Source organism: Carlito syrichta, unplaced genomic scaffold (genome assembly GCF_000164805.1).
Source record: "Carlito syrichta isolate Samal-C Ts95f unplaced genomic scaffold, Tarsius_syrichta-2.0.1 Scaffold314063, whole genome shotgun sequence".
Taxonomy (NCBI): Eukaryota; Metazoa; Chordata; class Mammalia; order Primates; family Tarsiidae; genus Carlito; species Carlito syrichta.
The window spans coordinates 214573-220484 of record NW_007258159.1 but is presented as its reverse complement, the minus strand read 5'-3'; positions in this window follow the sequence as shown (position 1 = coordinate 220484).

Genomic DNA, 5912 nt, shown 5'->3' with positions numbered 1-5912 from the left:
CTGCGACAGTCGTGACCTCATTACAGTGTTCCCTGCATCCTGGCTTCTCAGAGCACACACTTGTCACCCCTACTTCTCACTTCCCACCTCTCCTCCTCTCCAGAGAAATAACTTCCTTAGGGTGCACACTCACATGAAACACACAGCCCCCACCCTTTCCGAGACCCCCGGCTCCATGCGTCTGGGAAGCTGGAGGGAGAGTTGTTCCGAAGGCGAAAGGTGAGTCACCGTTAGAGCCAAGTGATGAGCCAGATTTAGACGCAGCGTCAAAGCCGAAAGGGCCCCCTGGCTATCACTTCCAGAGCCTTCTCGGTGACTGGCCCAGGCTCACGGGCCGGGAAGCGACAGAACCAGGGCCCGAATCCAGGATCCTGGTGCCTGGTCTGCAGCGAGAGGAGCCTGGCATCTTCTCCTTCCGCCGGTCACCAGTGCCGTCACCACCCCCGGCTGAGGCTGAATTTCCTTTCAGAAGTTCTCCCTGTGAGTGGGGCTCAAAAGGAATCCCAGCCTGATTCTAGACAACCACGGCCATCCTGGCAGCCGCTCACATTTCACAAAACGGTTGCCACCACGGAGGCCTTTGTTTCTCACAATAACCCAAGTACAGTAAGAAGTGGGGCAGGTGTTATCATTGTCCCCATTTTACAGGTGAGCTACGGCAGATTCCAGAAGGCCAGGGGGCTGGCCTGAGATCACTCGGAAAGGGCAGCACTGGGACCACCCCAACTCCTGTTTTAACCCCAAATCCCAACCCGTCTCCTTTAGAGTACCCGGGCTGAGTATTCCCTTCCTATGGGTTATTGGTGGCCAGAACCTCTACAGAGAACACGCTGGCTGGGAGTTGGAGCTTTGCTTAGGAACGGTTTAGCCCCTGTTAACAAACAGTAATCATCCCTGACATTTATGTAACATCTGACATTTATATAGTACTTCTCCTCCCAACACATCACAACCGTGACTGTGCAGTTTGCCAGAGAATCATGACTGGACTGGCTACAAGTTGCATTGCTTTGCCTGGATTGCCACACACTTCTGAGCTGCTTTTGACATACTGAGTGGAAGAGCTTTGTATTTTCCTTCTGTCTTTAAGTGTCTAAATGGCTCCCTCTCCTTTAGTGTACCTAGAAACCATAGGGACTGATAACTGTTGGTTCCTCACAGCCTAATTCAGAATTCATCACTGGGTTTTCTACTTGTTCTTTCCCATATATCATCCTGGAGTAAGTGCAGAAGAAAGACTCCAGCCTTCACCTGAATCTTAACCAATAAAATTTAAGATATGACAGTTCCATTCCCTGGGATTGTGGAAGGAAGCAACCATAGTCTTGGGAACAGCTCCATGGTCAGGCCAGCCCTTCCTACCTAAAGCAGGTATCTGTCTCCTTCTCTCTCAAAGGAAAAGTGTGAGCCAGTCAAGAAGCAAACTAAAGGCAGAAAAGGGATATGGCTTGACACACCAGAGCTCGGTCCGAGAACTTATATCTTCCCCAGCTGATAGGTGTAGCCCAAAGAAATGAAATGGAGAATTGATTAGGCAAAGCCAGGGTGACATGCAAAATATTTTAAAACCTGTAAGTCATCAACATACAAATTTAAGACATTTAATTCCCAGTATTCACTAAATAGAAGCATACATATGTGAGTTTTTTTCATATGTGAGTTTTAATGCAAGTAGTTCATGATTTTCTAATACCATCCAATCGTTAGTCCATTTTCATAAATTATTGCTGACCTTTTGTTTGATATGCTGCAACTAAACAATGCCCCTGGTTGAGCCATGATTTGATACAGGAACACACATCAAATGTTTCCAGTGACTTCCCAATAACTTGATAACCATTAGGTTACTTAGAGTCTCAATTAGTAGGGAATTTCTCTTAACATCAACAGTATTATTCATGATGCTGACACCGCCCTCAACTTCTGCTAAAATCATAGTAATTTCATTCCAAATGTTTCTTACTGCTGTACTACAGATGGAGATTTTTACATAGTCCAGATCTTTGTTACCAACTAAATTACACATGCACAGACTTTGCCTAAGTGTACATTGACAAAGAGAGATAGTATTTATGAGTGTGGACTCTAGTGTCAGCCTGCCTAAATTCAAATACTGGCTCTGCTATTTGAGTTTTAAATAACCTCTGGGTCTCAGTCTTCTCAACTATGTAGTAGAGATGGTGGTGACCATCATAGCAACTCAAGTTAAGAATTATCTTATTTAAGAATTATGCTTGCTACAGGGCAAGTACTGTGTAAGCACTAACCTTCTTTTTACTAATAAAAATATTGTGGTCAATGCTGTGGTAGGTGGACATTCCGTGATTTTGGCAAACAACTAAATAGATGAAAAGGGAGCCTTTTACGCCATAATCCCCCAGCCTCACACTGCCCTCCACACACATCTTCAGTGCTGTGCAGCCTGTCATCTGTCATCTGGTACAGAAGAGCCCTCATGTTTGTAGATTCACATTCCTGCCTCATGCTCCAAGATTTCTCAAGGTCAAAGTTTCATGGAGGCTGCTGGTCCCAGGAGCAGCCATGCAAGAGGATCTCTAGGGGTCCCTCAGTGGTGGCTATGACCTGGAGTATTTGCCCTCTGGGGGAGGCAGCCCCACTACCAGGAATGCCATCTTACCCACCAAGTCTCCATCCATCATGGCCTGCAGGACATGTGGAGACAGGAACCAAGAACCAGAACCAATGTAAACTGGCTGGGGCACCACTCACCCAAGATCCTCCCCACCCCGATCCCACCCCTTCCACAGGGTAGGGCCACAGGCAGGACACTGCCAGCCTTTGAGGTACCATTGGTGGTGCCTGGGAATTTGGACCTATGAGGTACCTACTGGCACTGACACTGACCCATGAGAACAGATGAGATCTCCTGCTAGGCCAGGGATTAATCCCTTCATTGCTGAATTATGGGGTAGTGGAAGGGAAAGGACTGGACATCTGGGCCAGTGTGGAGAAGCACCACATATTTACCAACCTCAGTGGAAACATTTTAATTATTATTATTATTTTTGAGTTGGAGTCTCAAACTGTCGCCCAGGCTGGAGTGCAGTGGCACACTCACAGCCACCCCAGCATCGACCTGCTAGTCTCTGGCAATCCTTCCACCTCAGCCTTCCAAGTAGCCAGAACTACAGGCACACATTACCATGCTCGGCTAATTTTTTATTTATTGTAGAGATGAGGTCTTGCCAAATTGCCTGGGCTGGTCTCGAACCCCCTGACTCAGGCAATCCTCTTACCTCGGCCTCCCAAAGTGGGGATTACAGGCTGAGCCACTGAGCCCAGCCGAAATTTAATATTTGAAGAAATGTACAGCCTTACTTAGAACATACCCACTGAGTATTAGGCCTGAACAGAACCATCCAAAAGGGCCTCATTTGGGAAGAAATTCGTTAACCCTGTACTTTGGGTTCAGTCATTTCTCCAGCATTCAACAAATGTTGACATATCCATCCAGTGCTGAGGAATGAAAAGTTGAAAAAGGTCTTTTTCTTCCCAGCTCCTGAGCTCCCACAGAAGTTCTCAAACTTAATGGAGAAAGTAAAAAGCACCTGGGCAATTTATTAAAGGCAGTTTTTTGGGTCTGACTTCCCCAGGAATTTCAATTTGAAGATTTGGCATTAGGTCCAGGATCCTGCATTTGTGATTCTGGTGCCAGCCTCTGGGGAACCCCGAACATCCACTCTGAGTGATTCTGGTTTAGTGAATTCGTAGATGGGCAGTGACCTTAGAGGAAGCTAGTGAGGGAACAGAAAAAGGGTCAGCCTGTGACTCAAAAATATATCCCAGCCAGATGTGGAGTCTCACACCTCTAATCCTAGCACTTTAGGAGGCCGAGGCTGGAGGATTGCTTGAGTTCAGGAGTTCAAGACAAACCTGAGCAACACAGCAGGACATCATCTCTACAAAAAATTAGCAGGGCATGGTGGTAAGCACATGTAGTCCTAGCCACTTGGGAGGCTGAGTCGGGAGGATCACCTGAACCCTGAGGTCAAGGCTGAGGTGAGCTGTGACCATGCCTCTGCACTCCAGTCTGGATTCTGCACACACTACTCAGAGTGGTCTTTTCCCATTTATTTTTTTAATGAAACTTTTCTTAACCGAGTTAACAGCAACATTGGTAGCGATGCTGCTGAAGCCCATTTTATGGTTAAACCTCTAGCTATGGTCCCACAGGGAAGTTTCTGTCCCCTCTAAGATGAATCTTCACCAGGTCTCTTCATTATCTTATTTGAAGGGATAAAGATTTCCATATAAAGGAAACTGTAAAATACATCCAAGATGGCATGTTTAGCTAGCGTTTACTAAAAAGTTACTCTGGGCCAAGCCTTGAGCTAAGGACTTTGTGTGTATTTTATCAATTAGTCCTCACAACAACCCTTCAAGGCAGTCAAAACCATTCTCATTTTGCAATGAGGAAATAGAATCTTAGAGAGGGTAAGTACCTTGCCCAGGATTGCACGGCTGGAGCATGGCCGCACTGAGAGAAGCAGCCACATCACTGGTGCCTGTCTCAGTGCCTGTCTGAAGGCAGCCCATGCTGTGATAGTCCTGAGCCCAAGTCAGTTTGAGAATGCAAGAACCAGGACAGCTAAGAACAGGCCAGAGACTGGCAGCGATTGGGGAAAGCCACCAGCCTCCAACCGACCAAACTCTGTGTCTGGTTAACCAAAAGCCATTCCAGGCAGAGCCAGCTTCATGACCTGCCAATACCTGGTCACAAAGGGTCTCATGCTCAGAAGGGTCCCATCTTGAAATTAGAAGGGTTGCCATCTTGAAATCTGTAAAATTTTGTCTTTGGACTTGTGCTTCGTAAATGAAGCCCGGTGGCCTATAGAACGTGTTCACGAGCAGAAGAGGTTCCTGCTCTCTGCACGTCTGCTCTTCCTTGCCACTGTGTTGGCACTAGCACTCCTAATGCTTTGTGAACACAGCATTCTGGGAGCCCAAGATGCATGGAGTTCAGCAAGACTCAGCTTGAGTACAAGGTCAACTCGTTACATCTATGACTGAATGAGACCAAGGGCAGGGGAAGGGCTGACAGCCCCGAGAGTCCCTGCTTTTCTTTAAAACCAGGACTTTTTTGGGGACCCAACAACAGAAAAGGGCATTCCAAGAAACACAAACAATTGAGGACCCTATTTTACTCATGTTAGGCCCCTGTATTAGGTAACCACATATGCTGAAAATAATCAATTACATAGAAGGAAAGAAGGTAGGGCAGTTCACAGTTCGTTTTGCTTTCTGTCTTTCCTTGCCTTTCCTTCCAAGTAAATAGAAAGCGGAGAGCTGGCAGAATGTGTGCCTGTCAAGAAGTGAAATAAAGACAGCGTGCTTGTTTTATGTAGCATATTTGCAGCCCTCGTGAGAGCAAAATACACATGCATGTACCAGTCATGAAACACAGATTGTGTGATTTGAGTGATTTCACATGCAAGTTAATTGATCTTATATTTATATTTAAATGGCATTGCACAATGTAAAGATGAATGGTAAAATTTATGATAATAATGTAACATTTTAGTTTTTGTTACTTAAAAAAATGCCACTAACTAGCAAATAAAACACACTATGACAGGTCAAGAGGGTGACTTTAGAAGAGCGGAAAAAAGGCCAGTTGTGGTGGCTTAAGCCTGTAATCCCAGCACTTTGGGAGGCTGAGGCCAGAGGATTGCCTGAATTCGGGGTTTGAGACCAGCCTGGACAACTTGGTGAGACTTCGTCTCTACAATAAATCAAAAAATTAGTCAGGCATGGTAGTGCGTGCTTGTAGTTCCCAGCTACTTGGAAGGCTGAAGCAGAAGGATTGAAGCTGAGGTGGCCATGAGCATGCCATTGCCCCTCAGCCTGGCCGACAACGAGACTCCAACTTAAAAAAAAAAAAAAAGAGAGAG